This window comes from Ailuropoda melanoleuca, chromosome 11 (genome assembly GCF_002007445.2).
Source record: "Ailuropoda melanoleuca isolate Jingjing chromosome 11, ASM200744v2, whole genome shotgun sequence".
Taxonomy (NCBI): Eukaryota; Metazoa; Chordata; class Mammalia; order Carnivora; family Ursidae; genus Ailuropoda; species Ailuropoda melanoleuca.
Window position 1 is genome coordinate 109,774,104 of NC_048228.1, and position 22,461 is coordinate 109,796,564.

Sequence of the window (22,461 nt, forward strand, 5' to 3'; positions counted from 1 at the left end):
CCGAGGCTCTTCCGGCACCGTGGCTGTTCTCTTGTCCTTTCGTCCGTCCCCACCTGGGTTCAGAGCCCCCCAGACCTCTCCCCGCCTCGATGCCACCGTCCCTGGCTTCCCAAGACGTGTGCGAGCAAACCTGATTCCTGCAGCCACAACTCCCCAGTACCAGGGGCCAGCGTGGCCGAAAGCAAACTTGATATCCCACCCCTGCCCCTGCCCCTTGACCACCAGTGAGGGGCGGCCAGCCTTCCCGGGGTGCACTCCCCAGGGTCCCTGCCATCTTCGTCAAGCTGCCCTGGGCCAGCCGACTCCACCTCCCCAGCCGCTGGCCTCCCCACGTCTGCCCTGTGTCCCTAGAGTCCATTGCCCACCAGTGGCCAGGGTCACCCTGCTACAGTGGCATTTCTGCCCACAGAGAGCAGAGTCCTACACGGCCAGGATTGCCCGGGCCTCTCTGACCTTGACCTCCGTGCTCCCCCTCCCTGGCCACGCTGGCCCCTAGTTCTGCCTCCAGAACCCACCCAGGGCCTTCGCTCCCGCTGCTCCTCTGCTTGGGACCGTGTGACCCTCCCTTCTTCCTCTGCGGTCAACAGCAGCCCGTCCGCCACCTTGTTTCCCCTTCTCCAGGGTGAGGGAGGAGAGTCTCCTGTGGGCCTTGCCCCCAACCCACTAGCACGGAGGCCCCACGGGAGGGGACTTCTGTCCCCAGCACAGGGCCCGACACCCAGGGGTTGCTCGGGCAAGTTAGGCCAATGAGCGGGACCTCTAGTGTATTCCGTTTACCCGGCGGGGTCCAGGAAACGCTGCCCACGGAGACACAGCAGCGGCTGGACCCTCTTTGTCAATAAGATGATTGAAATAGTCATGAGACACTGGGCGGAGGGGAGGGGAATGGACATAAGGGGAGTCCTCACGTGGAGAAAAGGACACACACGTGATGTTAAAAATGAGTAATTCAAGAAATAAGAGAACAAACACACAGGCAGCAGAGGGGACAGGAGAGGTGGTCACATGGGAGTGGGAGGACGGAGGGCCAGACAGTAGGAGCCACCCCTGCGGTGGCAGAGACAAGCTCCCAGGGGCTCTGCGCTCCGGGCCTCGAGGCGGAACGCAGTGGAGGCTGGCGGTCGGGGGATGGAGGGGGTCTGAGGGTGTGTGTGTGTCCAGAGGTGACAGCTGACCGGTACCGTCTCCCGTCGCGTGCACCGGCGGGCGCCCTGTCCCTCCCCAGAGGGTGGATCCATGACGCGGGCTCCTCCATCGTGGCATTGCTTGCACGTTCTGGAACTGAAAGCCAAGAAGGCAACCACAGAGATAGAAGCCGTAAGCACAGGGCAGAGGCCAACGCGGCAAACCTGCAAGCTCCAGGGGCTTTGCCCCTGCTCCGCTCCTGAGGCCACATTGCCCTCTAGCACTCCTGCTCCCCGAGCCCTCAGAGAGCCCTGCAGCCCGACTTCTCCGGCCACTCAGCGCTGTGGCCGGGAGGTCGTGGCATTTCAGCTGCCGTGGGTCTGCATGAGCTCGCAGGGCCCCTCAGCTGCGTGGGCAGGAAGGTGAAGTCCGGGGTCCTGGGCAGCGTCCTGTCCCGCAAGCGTGACACCTCGAATCCACACGCACACCTCTTCCCTGCCCCCTGCCCCCTGTCCTCCTCATGGCCCGTCCTCGCTGTCCTTCTGGGGGTCTGGTACCTGCACTGGGGGTGTGTGGCCTGCTGCGACTTTATGTGGGCAGGACCGGGAGTGGCATGGGGACGACAGCAAGGAGCTGACGGGGGCAGCTGCAGGGGCCTCGGGAATGCACGGTGTCAGGGTGGCCCCGTGTCCTCGGGCCCTCTCCCTGCAGGCCGCGCCCCTCCTCAGGCTCCTGGCCCTCACCGTGGGTGACTTGGGTCTGGTCTTCCCCGGCTGCAGGCAAAGGCGCGTTGTGGAGCAGCTCCCGGGCTCTCGGGCTGTTCGGGCTCTCTGCTCTCTCCTCATTTTACCCATACAAATACTACTGTGATAAGACAAATAAACCAATTAAAGGAGACAGTGTTGCCCAGTTAGAGAGAACCCGCTGCACCCATGCGGGCATCGGCCAAGGCACAGGCTGCTCGCACCTCCCAGGTGTTCCAACCCCATAAGCCTGCAGGTGCACCCCGGGGTCCTGGAGATGCTGTCACTGATGGAGAGCCCGGAAAGCTCGGCCCAAACCACAGGCGGCAGCCCCACCTGCTCTCTGGCACCTCTGGCTGGCACTGTCTGTCCCCACTCCATCTGTTCTGAGGGTTGGCGGCGGGAGCGGGGAGGGGGCATCTCTAGGCCCTCAGGGTCCCTCCACCCACACTCCAGACCAGCAGGTGCAGGGCCAGCCCGAGTGGGGTCCGGCGCATCCTGCCGCCCTCCCGGTGAGCAAGTCTGAGGGCTGGGTGGGCCCCACAGTGGCCTTTCATTCCACAGGAGGTGATGCTGTCCTTGCTCGGATGGTCCAGCTGAAGAGAAGACCCATTTGCCAAACACAGCCCCGTGTTTTCTTCAGTTTTGTAGGTCTGCAAACACCTACTCCCGCCCCACTTCCCTCCCACTCACAGCCCCATGCACCGCGTCTGTGGGTCTGCAGACAGAGGCGCTGGTCCCCACACTGGCCTGGCCCGTGCTGGGGATCAGAATTGGCCGAGGGGGTCAGGGCAGGTCCAGGCGAGGCAGCCACCCAGTGGGCAGGAGGGCTCACTCCAAGTCCCCTACTCCTGGGAACGGTGTGGACACGAGACAGATGACAGAAAAGCGATTTACAATTTGGCTGTTCTATTTCCAATTAAACCGCGACATTAGTTAATATGCAGGGCCGGGAAGCTCAGGCGGAGATAATGTGTAGATAGCTCCATAAAACTCCGCCAGGAACAAATAATTTTGCACAAATTTGCAAACAGCACGGTTTTTGTAAATAACCATAATCTTTCTACCGGCCCCACTGCCGATTATGCATTTTTCCTTCATGATAATTTAATGACGGTCTAATTTACCTATTGTGCCCGGGCCTTGGGTGCAACCAACGTGATTGTCCAATTTAGTCCAAAATCTATCCTGATGGCATTAATTCATATTGACCGAGAGTTTACAAATTGAGCTTTTCCCCTCATTGTGCTGGACAGTGAGCTCTGCTTGCGAGCCCGTTTGCGCATGTCCGCCGGCTCTGCCCCGGCCTGCCCATCTGAGCCCGCTGACCAGGCTGCAGCAACCCCAGAAACCACACGCACCGGGTGAGGTGCATGGCCTGGGAACCACTGGGGGTCCAGGCAGGGGTGGACGTGAGGGGCCTGCTTTCAGGAGATGGCGAAGGGCAGTCCAGGCACGGTGAACAGGGGCCTGACCAGGCCAGGAGGGGGCAGGAGGGCCGGCGGGGGGCTTAGTCAGCCCTTCTATAAAGGGGCCAACGGGGGCCCTGTCCCGGGGTCTTGGCCAGGATTCAAAGGCAGCATCCCTGTGAGAGACCCGATGCCAGCCTGGCGCCTGGTACAGAGACCCTTCCCCAACAAAGCCTGGCTGCGTGGTCTTCTTGGGCGCTGTCACTGTGTGAAGTGACTTTGTTTCTTTCTCTGTTTGCTTGTTGGATGCCTGTCTCCCTCTAGAATGTCACTGCTCCGGCGGATGGGGGTCCGCTTTGCCCGAGGGCTGGACCAGTGCTCGGCTGAGAGCTGGTGGTGGGTCAGCACGTGGAGTTGCTGGCCTGGCTTCTGTCTTACTACTTTTGTCACCACTGACACTATGCACACGGGGTGGTGCTTGGACCCGCGCCTGGACCTGCACCTGGGCCCTGGTCACGAGGGCTGCTTCCCTATCACGATTTCCTCTTCCAGGCTCGCAGTGGTTTGCCAAGGGAATGGAGCGGGAGGGCACACGGAGGGCTGGGACCACATGAGGGTCACGGGGATGGCGATACCCTGGCAGGATGGGCCCTGCGCGGACGTAGCCACTGAGATCTGGTGGTCATGGAGTAAGTGGACGGATGGTCGGATGGCTGGGACGTGATGCCGGCCACATGGCTGCCAGGGTGTGCTGGCTGTGGGTTTGGTAGACAGGTGGATACGTGGCAGCGCGGTGTGGGGAATGGCTGTCGGGTGTATGTGCGGGCGTGGGGTGCCCTGGCGGGCTGGTGGTTGGACGAACAGATGAGTAATGGGTGAGAGGATGATGGGTGATTGCTGGCTGGATGGGAGCGAGGGTAGGTGGATGGGTATTTGGGTGGGTGGATGCCCTTGTGTGAGTGTGGGTTTGTGATTCAGTGGGCAAGTGGTGAACTGGCGGACTGTGGAGGGTTTGATGAGTGAGTTAGTATACGGGTTGGCGGGTGCGTGAGTGGGTGCAGGTAGGTCAGAGGCTGGCTGGGTGCTAGACTAGAGGTGGGTACGCTCAGGGAAGGAAGAGCGGAGGGGCTGGACATGCGCGCTCGTCAGCGGGTGCAGAGATGGGTACGTGCTGCACACGTGGTTCGGCGGCTTTCTGGGTGAGTTCGTGGACGGTAGTTTAGCAGATAGATGGGTGGAGGGTGGAGGGCCTGCCCAGTGGGAGATGGGAGGGGCAAGAATGCTTGCTCCCCAGAGCTTTTCCAGAGCCTTTCTTGACCCTCCCCCTTTGCAGGGCAAAGGACACTAGGACCTGGAGGTGCTGCTTGGAAACAAAACCCAAAGGGGCAGTTGTCAGCTGTAGGGCTCAGGGTCTACAGGCTTGGAGGAGGCAGACCCAGCCGCCAGGGAGCATGTGGCCCTGGGGTGTGCCTGCAGGGGTGGGTGGGAGAGAAGGTGTGGGGACCTCCAGGTGGGGGTGGAACCGGGGGGTCAGGTGATGGTGTGGTCCCAGAGGCCCCCCCAGCGACCGGGGCTCCACCGGGCCCTCCGGAGCCCCTGCCCTGAACCACTTCCTCCTGCTAAAAAAGCTAGATTTTTCTGCTATTTGTGCTGCTTTTAATCCATAGGAAGTGAATTTTCCACTCATATATTAGTTTATTTTATATTTTCAAATTGATTCGACTATACATTGATTTCCTGTTGTGGGTATTGTGTCCTGAGCGGGGATTACGCTTGGAGAAGTGGGGGCTTCTGGCTCGTAAAGGTTGCTCTGCGCTGGAGAGCTCTTATCTTGAAAAGGGAGAGTCCAATTTTATTGAAACAGCTAAAATCCCACTTAATTGAATTTTTTTCCCTCTAAGATGTACAAGCTTAGAGACTTTTGCTTTCCAATTCAACTCAGACTCTGTGGTGTTTAAATTTCCAAACCCATAAAGACCTTTATGAAAAAGACCCTGCGAATACCGTATTTCTGAGCCGCCTGCCGCACAGCGCCAGGTTGGAGCGGGGATCGCAGTATCAATATTCCGGAGAACATCTTTGGATCGCACGCCTTTCATGCCTATTTAACGCAGCCCTGTGGAAAAGGCTCCCGCCGGGCTCCTCTCGCGTTGTGCTCTCAAAGTCCCGGACGGCCCCCAAGGAGCCCGGTGGCTTGTCTGGGACACTCCTAGCCCCAGTTCGAGCCCGCGAGGGGCACCCGATGAACGCACATCTCCGCGCTATGCTCCGTCTGCGCCCATCCTGGGCCTCAACCAAAGCTCCCCGCAGTGGCCTGGCCAGGCGGCCCTCGTCCCTTTCGGAGGAGCCCTGCCATCTGGCTCCCAGCCCATCTCCCCTTGCCTCCCGCCACCTCCAGGCAGGAGAGAAGAAGGACAGACAGGCAGACCAAGTTGTTTGGAGGGCGGCCTCTGTCCCCAGGCCTGGCAGCCGGGGCTGGTCACCCCCAGGGCAGGTGTGCAGTGAGCATGTGGCGGGCCCTGGGTGCCCAGGAGGACCCTTCTGCACCTGCTGTCCTCCCATCTTGCCCTGGACCTGAGCCCCTCGGCTTCCAGCCACAGGTGGGTGCTGGGGTGTCTGCTGGGTGAGTCTGGGGGAGCCTCTGTCTGGGGGTATCTTCTGGGTGAGCGGGGGACCTTCTATTTCGGGGAGGCCACACCCTCAAACTGTTCTCCTCCCTGGCCGCCGCCTGACCCAGCAGTCCAGCCTGAGGCCACGCACGTGAGCTGACCACGCACGGGAGCTGGCCACAGCAAGCTCACATTTGTGGGCTCACTCTCCCACACGCTCTGCTCAGACAGGGTCTGCCCTCCCACCAGATGCCTTTGTCCTGCTCAGACCACAGCTGACCCTCCTGCACCCCGTCCTGACCCCCACTCACCTCTACCAACCCAGGGCCTGAGCACCTGGGGCCTGGGTGGGGCCAGGTAGGGGGACCCCGGGAGCCCAGAGAAGCTCCCACCTGGCCTTGGAGTTTCAGGAGCTCAGTGCAGCCATGTCCCTTGGGGACGCCTCCATTCCCTCTGCGGGTTCGCCGCCCCCACACTGCTGGACACGTACAGGGGAGGAGTGGGCTGGGGCTTAGGCCTGCCTCACCTCTGCTGCCCTACTCCCAGCCTCAGTGTCCCCATCAGCACAGGGGCCTGCATGCACTTCTGTTCCCCACTGAATTGGTCTGAAGTGCAGCTGGGGCAGAGGGGCACTGGGCTGCCTGCCTCGGGTCCTCCCCTCGGGGCTGCCCTGGCAGAGTAGGAGCAGGCCTCCCGCGGCTGGAGCCCTCCGTCCCTGCGAACGCCCTGCCTGCCTCCTGGCCTGGACTTGCCTTGGGCTGTCCACAGCCTTCAGGTGGGGCGCTCAGGGCAGTCCCGCCCCCCGGAGCTGGCAGGGCTGGTGCGGGGCCAGTGCAGGGCCGGCGGGCCTCTCCCCGCGACACAGCGGCGGGGCTCACGCTTGGCCGGGCCCCGACTGTTATCTGACGCCTCTTCATGCACAGCTGTGCCAACGACAGTTTAACGGCTCCTGGCACAGGGGCTACTCTGTATCTCTCTCCCGTGAAATGGCCAATGGTGATAAGGAGAGGAGAAACAAAGCGGTCCTCGGTGCTCACGAGGCTCTCGTCCACCCTGCTCCTTAGCACACGCTGGCGCTGCTGCCCGCAATTATTTCCTCGGCTCACTGGAGCTTCCGGAGAGTTCTCTGAGCCGGTGACGCTGCCGCGGGCTCAGGATGGTACTGAGCGGGGACGGTGCTGGGGGCGCTGGGACCCTGCTCCGGGCGGCCTCCCCAGAGCCCACCGGGTGGGTGCACATGAGGAGGGCTGGGGGTCGGGATGGGTGACAATTTGCAACAGAACGCTTCAGCGCCCCCGATTGGGCGTAACTCACACACCTTGCCCTCCAGCCCTTGCGGATGGCCACGGGAGCAGAGATGCCCAGGGTGGAGATGTGAGTGAGGGCCAGGTGGTGGGCACCTGGCGGGACACTGGGGAGGGTCTGGACTTGTTCAGTGGTGAGTTCTTCACTGCTCCAGCAGTGTCCTTGGTGACCTCGGGGTCTCTGCCTGCGATGCTGCCAGCATTGGAGGAGACAAGAAGGTCACAGGGGCAGAGTGACCACTCCCAAGCCTGGTGGAGCTCAGAGCAGAGGTCGTCGACTCAGGTCACTGCTGGGCAGGTGGCGCTGGGCCTGGCTTTCCCATGGGTGGCACAGGTGCTCCTTCTCCCTGGCAAACCCCCAGGCTGCCTCTACTGCCCTTCTTGTTCTCCCCGAAACTCACATCTGTTGGAGCTTCCCCCCCCACCAGCAGCCCCCCCAGGCTTGTCACTGTCCTCTGCTGTCGGGGACCGGCTGCCACGCCTGCTCTTGGCCTCCCTGTCCAGCTCACCCACTCTCAAGGCTGGGCTCCTGCAGGGTAGGGAGCCTGTCCCCGGCCTTGGCTTCCACAGGGAGGGTGCCCCCCAGCCCCACGCCCAGGAGAAGGCAGCACACATGTGCAGACCGCAGGGACCAGGGCTGGGGCCTCTGCCCACCCCTCAGGCCAGGTGTGCCTCTCAGGCTGTCTGCATCCATAGGCCTCATTGGCGGTCAGCCGGCTGCCTGGTGGGGTCCGCGAAGGTGGAGGGAGTCCTGCCAGTTGGTGGGGAGTTTGGTGAAGGCAAGTAGAGCCCATTGGCTCCTGTAATGGCAAGTCCAGGAAGATGCTGGCCCTCTCCTCCACTCCTGCATCTCAGGCTCCTGCCGGCAGCCCCCCATCCCCACCCCGCTCCCCAGGCCCCTGAACCTAGGCCTCACCTGATCGTGAGATTGGGTGCTCCCCAAGATGGGGGCAGTGCACCCCCAGGCAGCATCCTGAGAGCAGGAGGGTTCCTTAGGGGCCGGCTGCAGGCCTGCCTTGGAAGAGGCAAAGCTGGCTCCGGTCTGTTCCTCCTGGCACCCAGCACTGCGTGCAGAGCAGGGCGGCTGCAGTGTGCGGCATGTCCAGCAGGGGCAGTGCTGGGGCGGCCACACCGAGCCCTGCCCCGCAGCCCTGCTTTGCCTCCTGGGAACAAGTGGGGACCCCACCGGCCAGGCGGCCACAGTGCATTTCAATAGTGGAGCGCGATTGCGGAGCAGCGGGAAGAGAAAGGGAGAAGGCTATGAATTATTACCAACGCACTCAGTCCCTGCAGCCGCGCGGCCGGCCCAGCCTGGAAAGCCTTTTCTTCTTGTGTTGAAGTTAGCGTGGAAGATGAAATCGTCACAGGACGCACTGGCCCCTCGAACCTGTTCCTGCCGGCTGGGAGTGCCTATAAATACTTTTCTGATTTATAACCTCGCTCTGCTTTATAAATGGAAAACCAGAAATGCCTTCAAGAGCAGCTTTTGAAGCCCGCGCTTCTCTGCATGTCCGCTCGCGGACATGAATGCCAACACCCCGCAGGCGCCCGCCACCGTTTCCCCCACAGCCCGTGGGCACCAGGCCTCCACCTGGGCCTGGGTCAAGTTTGGATTCTGTGCGTGTCAACCCAGGAAGATGGGGTCCCAGATGTGGGGCGTTCAGGGCTAAAAGCGGGGTGAGTTGTTCACCCTGACTCTCCAGGAAGCGCTCTCTGTTTGGGGAAGAAGACAGTTGCATGAACATCAATGGGACGGTCCTAGCCCGCCACGGGCTCGTGCCCCAGAGGGGATGCTGATGTCCAAGTCCCCAGGCCCCTGCCCTATCCCAGCTTCCCAACACCCCTGATCACTGCGGGTGACAGTGTGTTCGCGGCCGTCGGCCCCGCTGCAGCGCTCACCTGGGCCAGGTGGCCTGGAGCTTTCCCTGAAAGATGGGCAGCGATCCAGCCCTAGGGCCGCCCTAGGGCCACGAGTAGGTGAGTGAGAACATTTGGTTCACTTGCAGCGTCCGGCCGGTGCTTGGCACAGGGAGAGCTCAGGAAACGTCGGCCACTGACTGCACATGTTACAGTAATCTGGTGTGACGGGGAAACTGAGTATCACGAAGGCCATATCACGAAGGCCTGCGGGGACTGTGGGCGGGGCGGGCACTGGCCCAGGACGTGGCGTGCGCGGCCGTTCCCTCACACGGGCACGTGGCGTGGCCAGCAGCCCTGGAGCGTCAGGATGTGGCTGCAGCGCCCAGTGCCACCCAGCCCCTCCCCCAGGGCCGCTCTGGACGCCACCGAGGAATTGCAGGAAACCATGTTTGGGGTTAAAGAAAAGACGTTGGAAAGGAGCACTCAGTGTTGGATTTGCTCTGTGAATTTTTGAATCATCTAGAGAATATGAGCTTCCTGATGAAAAGCACGATTCTGTGTTATGAACCAGAAAGTCATGGGCGGTCAGAGCAGCGAGCTGGGCTGACGCACCTCCGTAATGGCCCCGCTGCTGACACTGCTGCTCCGGGCAGATGACCCAGTGAACAGGCCGTCCACCCTGGAGTTCCCCTGGTGCCTGGTTCCCGGCGGCCGCCAGGCCCCACCCCCCACATCTGCAAAGGGACGGACAGCCCCCTGCCCCCGGAGCTGGAGTGTTTGGTCCTGGAGACAATTTTATCCAAAGAGTGGGATCAACCTTGGCCATGGAGTGCTGAGCCTTGCCGCCCACTGTCCGCACCTCGAGGCCACTCTGCTCCCACGGTAAATCCCCATTCCCCGCCTGCCATGTACACACACCACTCACAACTCCCTTGGCGGGACTGGCAAGAGATGTTTATTGAACGGGAGGTGAAATTGGACCTCCCGGCCAACAGAACCCTCACCCACGAGCGTGTAGACTGGCCACAGGGAACCGTTCTGGGGCCTGGGCACATGGTGGAAAAGCAGCCCCCACTGGAGCCCAGGGTCTCGCCAGCAGACCCGGGGCGAGACCCGCCGGTGGCACCCATGGTAGTGAGCGGCGAGCAGCGCCAAGAGGGCATCTGGGAGCTCCAGCCCTGCAGGGGCATCGTGGGCCACAGAACCCCAGGGAAACCCACCACGAGGCAGGGGTCCCCCTGTGCCCACCCCAGCCCAGGCCCTCACCCTCACCACCCATGTCCCCGTGGTCAAAACAAAAACTAATCATGTTCTGAGACTGTGGGTCTGGCCCAGAGGAGCTCTGGATGCACGTGGGGACAGTCCGCGACCGGCCGCGGGGCAGCTGAAACCGCAGACATCTGGGCTGGGCCAGCCCAGCACGGCGGCCGGCGATCCAGCACGTCCCGGACGGCTGACTGCTCGGACCCATCCTCACACCCCACATGCAGGATGGAGGCAGCCGTAAAAACTGTTCCATTTGCTCCCCCCGGTTCTGCCAGTGTCGCAAAATGCCCCAGCTGCCAGGGGTCCTCAGCATGGGGGGTGCTTGCAGCCAGGCCCCCTGGGGGCTGGTCAGGCTGGAGGAGGGCCGGGCAGAGTCGGTGGGTGGGTGTGTGACCAGCCAGGTTGCTTTCCAGGGCCTCCTGCTTGTCCTGGGGCAGCATTTTCCATGAAACCTGGGGGAGTTTCTTTGACCAAAGCCCTTCCATCCTAAGACAGATGTAAGCCAAGGACCCCTCAGTCCAACCAGAGTCAGCAAAACACAGGTGGGTTTCAAGTGAGGTTGCCGGACCTGCTTAGCAGGGTGGGGCTGGTGCTGGGAACAGGGAACGCTGCTGCCCGTGGGTGGGAGAGGGCAGCTGGAGAGGCTTACCTGGAGAGCTTATAGGCCAGGGGCTGCCATGGTCGAGACCCAGGTCTCTAGGGCTTCCGGAAGGGGCCCAGGGGTCTCACCCGGGCTTTGAGGGGAAAGGAGGGGAACACGGGCACCCAGGCGGCCACCACACTCTGTACTTGAGCCCTGACAGCAGTTCTGGGCTGGAGCAGCCCGGGGGCCTCCAGCTGGTAGATGTGTAATGCGTCTGGTCCACACACACACAAGAGTGGCGTACAGCCATGAGAGGGAGTGAACCACACCACACCTGCAGTGTGGACAAGCCTCGGAGCCGGCTGTCCATGAGAGCAGCCAGACGTGAAGGCTGCCTCCATGCGGCGTCCAGAGCAGCAAAGCAGACAGACCGGCTGGAGAGGATAGTGACTGCTGGTGGGCGGGGGTGTGGTGGAGTTAGGGGCCGGGTGGCATGACCTTGTGAAGGGGTCAGTGCCACTAAAATGCACAGTTTAAGATGACTAATTTTAGTTATGTGAATTTCACTTGAATTAACAAAATAAATAAGTGAAATAAATAACTTGGTCTGGAGACCATGAAAACAGGAGGCGAGGTGACAGGGAGGGAAGGGGGATGCGCCAACATCACTGGAAGGTCTCAGAGCCGCGTGTGGGTTCCCCTGGGTTTGCAGGGAGGCTGGGCGGGAGATGCTGCTGTTTGGAGATTTGCTCTGGGCTCAGGTGCCTCTCAAGGGCATTACCCCAGGCTGAGGCCATCAGCCGGGGGCCAAGCAGGTCTGGGGCGGCCCCATGGGGCCCTGGGTGTCCTCTGGGGGTCGGTACCCCCTTGGGATCAAAGTTGGTCAGTCTTTATCTGTGTCCTCTCCCGGAGGAAGGGGCCAGGAGCTGAAAGGAGAGGGGGCCTCTGGGGGGAATACCCCCGGCCCAGCCGCCTTCCCAAGCACCACTCCCTGCTGACTCGCCGTCGCACCCACGGGAGACGCAGTCGGGGCCTCAGTGGCTCTGGCCCCAGGTCTGGCAAGTGGGAGCGTGGCCGCTCAGACTCAGGAGACTGTGGCCCCACATTGCAAACCCAGAGACCCCCCAGTGTCCTGGGCTTTGCACCCTCGGTGTTTCAGGGGGCACAGAGGGACCTCAGGGCTACTGGCTTCATGAAAAACCCATAGGAAGGGCCCCAAGTCAATCTGGGTTACGGGAGCCAGGCTGTATGACCCTCTTCCAGGCCTTGGTGGTGGGGACACGGGGGGGTTGGGGCTTTCAGGACCCAGGGAGTCCCACAACCGCCATGGAGCCCGGGGTGAGGTCCTAGCACTGGCATCGCCTTGCTGGCACTGTGCACCTGCCCCTGAGCCCTCATCTGCCCCTCGTCCTCATCACGGTCATTGCAGGAATGCTGTGGTCCCTTCCTTCTGGGTCTTGGGACAGAGGACAGACGCCCCCAGCCCTTAACTGGTGAAGGATGCTTCCCGATGATGGTGGCCAGGAGGAGGAATGCGAGGCCTGGGACTCAGTTTCCTCCTCTGGAAAACGTAGGTTAGCGTGCCGTCCCTCCGTGGTGTTGTCCTGCCAGCTACAGGAGAGGTGTGAGACCGAGCGGGCAGCGCACGTGGTGCGGGGGAGCGGGGCCCCAGCGGCGGGTGAGGCTCGGCCGAGGTGTCACGACCCGGGAGTGGATGAGCGAGCCCTGGAGCCAGGCCCTGTGTCCGCGCCCGCCCACCGCATTCTGCGGGGACTCCTGTGAGGTAATGGCCCGCACGGAAGCCTTCCTGGGCCCCGTGACCACACGGCCCTCCCTGGGGTCCGCGCCGCGTGATGGAGCTCTGACGGGAGTCACGCGGGCTGAGCTAATCGAAGCTGAAAAGGCGGAATCAGCGAGCGTCGGATCCTCTTGCCGCTTTCATCAATCCAGCTAACTGGGTTTGAGCGCGCCGGGCAAGTGTTCGGCAAAGGGAATTAATATGTAGGACATCTGAGGCCCGGCGCGGCCGCAGGGCCGCCGGTGGGCGCGGGGCTGGGCGGCCCAGGGCCCGGACCCCTGGCCTGGGGAGGCCTCCGCCCGCCCGCCCTCCCCGCCCGCAATTCAATTATGGGGGGTGCTGCTTATGCAGGCGGCGGGCGGGGCGCAGGCAAAGGCGGGGCGCAGGCAAAGGCGTCCGCATTTACCCATCATAAGCTTCGTTTGGAGGAGGTCTGAAAACAATTCCCCGTCACATTTGTCCCTGTCAGATCACATTATTCACAAATGAAGTCCACAAAGTATCAATTCAATTTCAATGAGCCGCGTTGCAGGGCTCGCGGGGTCTGGCCCGGCCCCGCTGGGGGGGCTGTGGACGCCGAGGCCGTCAGAGGTAATCAGAGGCAGGCGGCCACGCTAGCACTTTCCATTTCACCCCTTTTGTGCACATCTGTTCCTGGATAATCCCATTTTCTACACTTCCAAATCACTGAAGGCGGCTGCGGAGGGGTGGGGCCCGTGGGAGGGGGCCACGCGTCCGTCTGTCCATTGGAGCCAGAGCCAAGCAGGAGTGTGAGTGAGGTGCGTGAGCCCGCCCTGGGGCCCTGCCCTCTGGGGTCCAGGCCCAGCACTGCCTCAGGGGGCAGGGTGGGCTTGGGTCCCTGCGCCCCTCCCCACAGCTCAGAAGGGTGGGACCCTGACCCTGCTCAGGAAGCTCATGGGGGCTTCAAGGAGCTTCCTGCCGCCCAGGCAGCCCACCCCCCACACCTCTCTCCACCCCTCAGGGGCCCCCTCCTCTCCGGACTGGAGGCTGGTCTAGGCCCCTCCTTGGTTGGGCCTGAGGGCCTCTTGAGGCGGAGCCTCCCTGGGTGGGTCTCAGGCTGCCCTCTGGCCTCCTACAGAAAACAGGTTGTGGGCACCCCCAGCATGGACCCGCCCCAGATGGGACACGCAGGGTAAAACTTCCTGTGACCAGGCCTCCCCTCCGCTGTGCAGCCTCCTGCCGCACCCCAGACTTCTCCCGGCCGCGGGACCCATGCGTCCCAACACCAGGCCCATCTCCTGCCCCTTCACTGCCTGTGCAGAGGTGGGTGGCCCCTCCCCACCACCCCAAGCACGCAGGGGCGGGGGGTGCAGGGCGCTGGATGGGCCCTGGTCATGCTGGCCTTGGCTCAGAGTGTCTCCATATCGGGTCAGACCCTGCCCTCCCGCAGCCCCACGAGCGGAAGCTACGTCGTGGCAGGGGAGGCAAGCACCCGCTACCCCCCGTGTGACCCACCAGCCAGCCGCTCACCACGCCTTCAGGCCTGGGTCTCCCCACTTGTGAAGTCAGCTCCTTCCTGGACTGGCCTTCCAAACGCTGCTGACCCCAAATGAGTCCTAGGGGGCTGTGGAAGCCAGTATCAGAAACCTGGGCAGGATGGAGGACCAAGATATCAAGAGCCCCGAGAGCAGAGTGGGCACGGGGGGGTAGGGGCAGCCCCCCATCCCCCTACTGCAGCAGCCCTGCTGACTGCCTCTGGCCTGGCCTCTGGGATGGGACGCACACCGTGGGGCTCCCCTGGGGCTGTTGGTTGGAGGCCGTGCCCCCAGACCCAGAAACCCAGGGAAGGAAGGGGGCGCTGCGGTCCGCCCCGGTGTAGCCATGCACGGGCTCCAGGTGTGTGGTTCCCTGTGTCCCTAGGCCCACACCTGCAGCTGGGGTACGTTTGTGGGTGTGGGGCAGCTGTGGGCCTACATGTGGGGCGTGTGTGGGGTTGTGCACGCGCACACAGACAGACACAAGCCGGTGTGCGTGCCATGTGCACACGCGTGTGTCTCTGCCATGGGTCTGAGGTCTCGCGCTGCGTGGGGCGCGAGCTCCCTTCCCAGCTCGCTCCACCACGTTCTGCTTTCTTTGCTTTGACGTCCGCCTCCTGCTGGGGCAAGCCCTGGCTTCCTGCTCCAGAAGCCGCTGGCGTGCCAAGACTTTGCCAACTGTGTACGTGGGCCTCTGGGGGGCACGGGGAGTGCCCATGCCTGAGCCGTCCTGTCACCCCATGATGTGGCCGGGCCTCCGAAATGGAAGAAAATCGCCATTTCATAGCACTGGTTTGCATTTTTAAATGAGTAAGCTTAATTTTTTTAGAGCAGTTTGGGGGTGAGAGCAGCACTGAGAGGGAGGTTCAGAGAGAGATCTCCCATGCGCCCCCGTCCCCCCACCAGCCACATCCACACCGGAGTGGGACGTCTGTTACGGAGGACGAGCCTCCACTGACACGCCATCATCACCCAGAGTCCACAGACGACGTCGGGGCCACACCTGGTGGTGCATGTTCTGTGGGTTTGGACGAAGGCATCAGGACAGGTGCCCACGGCCAGTCCCCGAATCCCCGTGCTCCACCTGTTCATCCCCCCTCCCCCCAACCCCTGACAACCGCTGATCTTGTTACTGTCTGGCAGTTCTGCCTTTTCCGGAACGTCCCACCACGGGAACCCTATTGCGTCTTTCCCTTCGTCACGTCGTTTAAGGCTCCTCCATGTCTCCTCATGGCTTGGGCGTCCTTTCCCGTGAGCACGAGTGATCGTCTGTCGTCCGGGTGGAAGACAGGTCATCTCTCCACGCACACACTGAAGGACGTCTTGGGTGTTTTCAGGTTTCGGCGATTATGAATAAAGCTGCTATCAGCATCCGTGGGCAGGTTTTGGTGTGGACGCGAGGTTTCGGGTAATTGGGGTGAGCACCGCGGAACATGACTGCTGGACCGCACAACGAGAGTAGGCTTGGTTCTGTAAGAAGCCAGTGTCTCCCAGCATCCCTGTCCCCTGATGAGACCTCGGAGACAGGAGAAAGTCGGCATCTCCTGGTGAATACAGCAAAACTGGAGCTGGCACTTAGCTGCTGCCACTGTTGGCCTGCTGCGCTATGAGCCCCCAGGAGATTCTGGGGCCCAAGCCCGCCATCCCAGCTTCACCGCCCCGCCACCAGCTGGCTCTCGAGACGGGGTCCCAGCCTGCCTGCCCTGAGAGGATGTGGGCAGGGTGCATGGAGCCCGGGGGCCCAGCAGCGGGCCTCCCTCACCCTGAGGGTCCCATCAGGCACGGGAATCATGAGGAAGAGGGGTGCCAGGGTCAAGGTCTGCACTGGTCCTCGCGTGAATGGCCTTGGCAGGACCCCACGTGCTCTCTGTAAGGCTGCAAGTGAGTGGCCAGGGGACGGCAGAGACCCCTGGGGCTTGCTGGCATGGCTCCCAGAGTTCAAAGGCAAGCACTGCAGGGTGACTGTCTGGGCCTCGGCTTCAAGGGGCCCCCGTGCCCAGCAGGGCAGTGTGAGCAGGCAGGGTGCGGAGCCAGATGGTAACCGGTCTATTGATCTACTGATCCCAGGGCCAGAGCACGCTGTAAGATGAGGCGATCATGATGGGATTTCAAGTTGGGGCAGGCGAAGCCACAACAACAGAGCAGTTTCATCCATTGCTGAGAAATCTCCGGGCCTGACCACGGCAGGCTCCGCCAGGACCTGGCCCCCGAGCGCCCCACAGAGACCTCCGGGCCCTTTCTCCACAAACAGAAGGATGCCTCTCCAAACCAGAGGAGCTCACAGGAAAGCCAAGCCCGTGGGCGGCCTCCAGCTCCATGCACACACACACACACACACACACACGTGCGAGCAGCACCCGAACGTGTCCCCGAGCACGCGTGAACGTGCGTGCCCCTGCATGTGTGCACACGCTGCCTGGGACTGTGCAGGTGGGGAGCTTTCCTGCCCTGCCTCAGTGGGAAGCCCGGAGCCCTGCACGCGTGCCTGGGCTCCCACCGGCGCACCTCACAGACTCACGCCGCCGTCCCCGGAGGCAGGCCCTGGTCCCTCACGGCCGATGCTCCCTGGTAGAGGTGCCGAGAGGCCTCGTGGCACCCCAGGGTCCTCAACACCATCACAGGTGCCAGCCAACACTGAGAACAGTCCCTCCTTCTGTCAAATGCCTTCCTCTGCACCCGGCTTCATGCCCTGCCTGGGGCTCCACGCGGGGCCCTCAGTGCCCCTCCACTATGGAGCAGATCCCCACCCAGGGGCGGTGATGGGACAGTCCAGGGACATGACTGAAGTGAGAGGCTCCGCCATCAGCAGCAGGGACCCCCCGGAGGAGCTGGGAAAGCCTGGGTCCGGGGGCCTTCTCGGAGGAGGTGGTGGTCCAGAGCTGGTTCCAGGGCTAACCCTGAAGGCCCGGCCACCTGCATGTCTCTGTGCCCAGCCGGCCAGTTCTCAAAGCCTGAAGCTGCCTCCTGTGCTGGCAGCAAGGGCCCTGCTGCACCCACCCCTGCCCATCGAGTGGGGGCACAAGGGCCCAGCCGCACCACATCCCTGCCCACCGGGTGTGGGGCACATTCTAGAGAGTCTGGGTGCCTCAGCCCCGTGACGCTTGCTCTATCGGTCACTGCGAGGCAGTGGGGGCTGGTGGGCCCCTAGCGCCTCTGGGCCAAGAAGCATCCAGGACCCAGGAGCTGTCCGGGCACCGGCCAGGTGTATGTCTCTCCCGGCCAGCACGTCAGCAGGACCCCAGGAACATAGAGATGTATCGAATTCAGCTTAGCAACCCAGGCATGAATGCCCGTCCTTTAAAGAGAAACTTATCTGTAATTAAAATCGTGCACAAGTTTTAGAAAGAGTCTGTTTACAACTGGGAGGAAAGCTGATTGTGGAAATGAATAGGCCTCCGTTGGGGCCGGGAGTGCTTAATTCAGAAATAAATCCCCCACAGGAGGTGCCTTGCCGGGGCTCCTTCCCCTGTGCCTTTGGGGGGCTGGCGACGGTGTTAACTGCTCCCGTAGTTGTCGCGGCCCTTATCAGCCGCGATCGCAGGCACGAGGGCTGGGCCGCGGGCTCCCGGGTGGCTGGAGAGCTCGCGGCAAACCCCGCTCCTCTGCGCGTGAGCAATAAATTAGCCCAGTTAAAATCAGCAGGACACGCGCATTCCAAGTTTATGCTTCCCTGTGAGCAGATGGCGGCTTTGGCATGTGCGAAGCAGGTGGCATCAATCACCAGCCTCGGAGTTTAGGGGACAGTCACACCGGTCCTCACGGAAGAGCCGGCGCCTGCACGTGGTGGCAATAAGAACGTGATTGATGCTGGCCAGGGGGCTGGCCGCCGCGGCCGGGGTGATTTAGGAGGACGGCGGTGGCTGCCGCCTGTTAATTGGGAGAGCGGCTGACGGATCATTTGGGGACCTGCACGCGGAGCCTGGTCTGTACCGTATTTGCATAATCCTCCCCGCTCCTTGTCCCAGTGGACAACGCGGGACAGAATCGACTGTTTTTCTGGGTACTGATTACAATTAAGAGCATGAATATGAGCTGGACAGTCGGGGGCTTCCAGGCGAGAACACTTGCTGGGTCTGGTTGGTGCCTCTAGCCTCCCTTCTCCTGCCCACCCCCACCCCAGCGAGGCAGAGCCCGCCATCGAGACCCCTTGACGTGGAACAAGCCCGCCAGCCGCGCCCACAGACCCTACCACCTGCCCGCTCTGTGGCCCGCTTGGGGCAGGGTGGCCTGGGGGTGGGGACCACGATGGAGCTCAGGGTCACTGCCTCATGGAGCGGGGGTGCAGAACCCTGCTCCCCAGCTCCTAGTCTAGGACCCCCGCCCGTGGGCACGGGGTGGGGCTTTCTAGAGAACAACTCAGTGCAGGAGAGCCTGCTCCCTCCAGTGGGACACACAGGCTTGTCCACACGACCAGGGGACAGTGGGTCTTCAGAGCCAGAGTGGGGGCATGAGGGAGGAGGAGGCCACACGGGCCAGAGTGGTTCCCCCAGGCGGGCAGTGAGGGCCTGGCCAAGAATTGCAGCGGGACAAAGGCCGCGCTGTGGGCGGAGCGGGGGGCAGCCCCGGGGAGACTGCACCCACCAGGCGGGTTCTTCCTGCATTTGCTGGCAGGCTGGACCTGAGCGGTGGGATCCCACGGATAGAGACGGTGGTGTGAGCGGAGCTGCCCCGGGAAGACCAGGGCATCCTTTGCTAAGCGCACTCCAGGGCCGGTGTGGACCCCACTAGCTTGGGGCAGCCCCCCACCCACCTGGCCCTGCCTCAGACCTTGGTTCCTGTGGCTTTCTCCTCTGACTCCCACTGACCCCCAGACCCCCATCCTGCCCCTTGCTCAGCCGCCACAGTCCCCCTGCCCCACCAGGGGGCTCAGCCTGCTGCTGCTGGTGTCCAGGGTCTGGCCCTCCCTGTGCTCCAGGGAGCAGTGTGAAGCAGCAAGACCACGGTGGCCAGGGTGCAGGCAGCACCAAGTCCCCAGCCTGTCCCCAGCCCTGCTCGAACCGCTCCAACACCCCAGCCCCACCTGAGACCCTCCACCTTGTTTCCTGCCATCTGACTCTCTGGGGCTCCAGCTCCCTGGAGGGTCACAAACAGCGAGTGTGGGGCTTCCTGTGGCCCAAAGCTTGGCACAGGCGCAGTGGGTCTGGGCTGCCACAGACACGCCCTGCAGGGGCCCGGGCTGTGCTCTCCTCGGTCCCCGCTCTGCGAGGCAGGGCCCCGGAGGACAATGTGACTTAGACTCTGACACAGAGGCAGCCTAGTGACCCCTGCGTCCACCTCCTGCTTCTCTCAGGGAAACTGGACTTTGAACCTGGCCCACACCCTTTGCAGGAGCGGCCTGTGCCTGCCTCCTGCCCACAGGCAGCGTGTCGAGCATCATACTTACTCCCGGGAGTTAGCCCCACAGGCAGTAGCTGTATCTGTTGATTTTAATGCCACAAAAGTCATTTTCATATGAATAAAAGAAGAAAATGTGGGGGTTGATCTCCGTGGCCCAGACGGAATAAATGATTTCTTCCATCTTTTTTTTTTTTAAAGATTTATTCATCTATTTGTAGAGAAACACAGAGAGAGCATGGGAGCAGGGGGCGGGATTGAGGGAGAGGGAGAAGCAGCCTCCCTGCTGAGCCAGGCTCCAACCCATGACCCTGAGATCATGACCTGAGCTGAAACCAAGCGCCAGACGCTTAACCGACGGAGCCACCCAGGCGCCCCCCATGTCTTAAATAAGATCCCAGAAGCAGTAACCACGAAGGAGAACACTGAGGAACATAGCTCACATCAAGACGTGAGCTCTTCACCGAGACCCGCCCGGGAGCAGACAGAGACACAACCAATCTCAACCCAATCTCAAGGGAGGAAAAAGATGGTCAGTGGACGGCAACGTCCAGGTCGAGGACGGAGAGTGTCCTGGGCTCGTGGCAATGGTGACACGGAGCACGACTGTGGGACTTGTGTGCCTGAGAAACAGGAACCCTCCAAAGCAGGGCTCCCTAAATTTTTACTGCTAATCACGATTTTTTGTAAAATGAAATAGTTCTCCCTCTCCGTGTTACCCGTTTGTAGCTTGTCTTACTCCTCTTTGACCTCCCTGCTGAGCCCTGGAAGCTGCCACTTCTCCGGCTCTGGGGCAGGGTTTAGAGCCCAGGTCTGCGGGCCATGGGTGCCTGTTGCTGTGCGGGTAGCATGGACTCTGTGAGTGGCAGTGTACAGTCTAGGAGCTGTGTGTGTGCGTGAGTGTGTGTGCAAACTCACACACTCATAAAGAACATTAGTGGGGCAAGTGACAAAATCTGAATGTCCGTAGGTTAGACGGAATTTCCTGACTTTGACGACTGTATTGTAGTGACATAAGAGACTGTCCTTGTTTCAGGAATTACCTCTGAAGGACGTAGGGGACAATATGTCTGCAACTTCCTCTCAAATGACTCAGAGCGGAGAAAATATATATATGAGAGAGAGAGGAAGCAAACTTTTCATCCCAGGTGAAATTACTAATAATAAAAGTACTTAAAATTAGGCATATTTTTAATGATATTTTCAATAGGTACTCGGTGCTCAGTAAACTGATATCTCTATGGAAAAAGCCAAAGTTGACCCCATGCAAAAAACTCTTCATGGTCTCAGGATAAGAAAATATCTCTTAAATAGTACAACATTATGGACTAACAGTAAACAGTTTTTAGAAATTCAAGGCTTTTATTCATCAAAAACACCACTCAGACTGCAGGAAAAGATATTTGCCCTCAAGTCATCATCACACGGCTGTGCAATCACAACACATAAAACATAGTTAAAAGCCTACAAGAAACCTTGAATAGGCATTTCACAGAAGTGGACACTAATGGCCCATAAACACACAAAAAGTGCTCGGTGCGTCATTTGTGAGCCGGACTGGCCCATAAAAGCCTCATGAGATAGCGTTACACACCCATGGGGGGGCTGCACAGAAGACGGGGGACACCAGGTGGCAAGGAGTGGAGCAGAGACATGCTGGTCAACGTTCAAGGAGCCCCTTTCCAGAGTGCCAGGAACCCTGACCTGCACCGCCGGCCCGTTGCAGTGGTGTAAATAACCCCCATGTGGCTGATGGCAAGGTGCTGCGTCACTTGCTACCAGCAGAGCGGAGAAAGATGTGTGCAAGGAGCTCTGCGAGCCTCTGTGAGCCAGCCCCAGCCACCACTTCGGGAAGCCAGGACTCCCACACGTGGCTAGCGGCTGTGTGAATTGGCAGAGGTGTGCTGGAAAATGATTTGGCAATATCTACAAAAGCTAAACATATGGCACTCCTCGAAATTCCACCCCCAGGTGCATCCCCAAACAGAAACACACACATATGTTCACCAAAAGGTATGTACGAGACTGTCATTAGCAGTGCTAGCTGGAACAGCACCAAACTAGAAAATACCCAGATGGCCACCAACGACGGGGGGTTGTCTATCCACGCAATGACACAGTCTACAGAGGAGACAAAGAGCCCACCGCTTCACCCAGCACCACGAATGACCTTTCTGCACACAGTGTTGATCAGGGCAGTCAGACACAGATGCTCAGCTGCGTGATTCCTCTATGTGAAGTTCCAAACAGGCAGGATGAATTTGTGGAGTTAGAAATCGGGTTAAAGGGCCCTTCCATCCAGCGGCAGCCATCAGCTGAAAGGTACTCAAACAGGTACATCCAGGAGCTGTGGAGGCAGAAGCAGTCCAGTGTGACGTGCTCTCTTCTCAGGGCGCACGCTGGCAGGACCGCCAGCTCTCTGGGCTCCATGAGCCCCCTGCCCAGCCCACCCTAATAAAGTGCACAGACTGGAGCACAAGGCCAAGCCAGGTTATGTCATATATCAGATTCATGTGTGTCGTGGTGGTTGCAAACACCCAGTTCCTAAGGGTGTGACCTACAACAAGCCTGTCCATCATGGCGCTAACTGGCTCAAGTGTGACCAGAGCCCACAGTCTGTGGCAGAGGAGCCAGCCGGAAGCCACTGTGGGGCTCTGAGAGTCTTGAATTATTACTGGGTTGGCAAAGATTCCACGTACAAATTCTTTGAGGTTATATTGATCCATTCCATAAAGCTATCAGAAGAAATCCTGGCACCCAATGGATCACCAAACCACACAAGCACAGGGAGATGCGAAGACCAACATCTGCAGGCGGTGAGAACATGGCCTTGGAAAGGGTCACAAGTTCCACCACACTATTGGTGGTTTTTGCATGTGGCGTGGAGAAGACGCAATGCTCTCCTCCAGCTCTACCCTTACCACTAATATAAGT

At 60.9% G+C, this 22,461-nt stretch overlaps 1 pseudogene; it reads left to right on the forward strand.

Moving 5' to 3' along the window:
* Positions 1–12,225: 12,225 nt before the first annotated feature.
* LOC100484792 lies at positions 12,226–22,454 on the forward strand (annotated as a pseudogene).
* Positions 22,455–22,461: the final 7 nt, after the last annotated feature.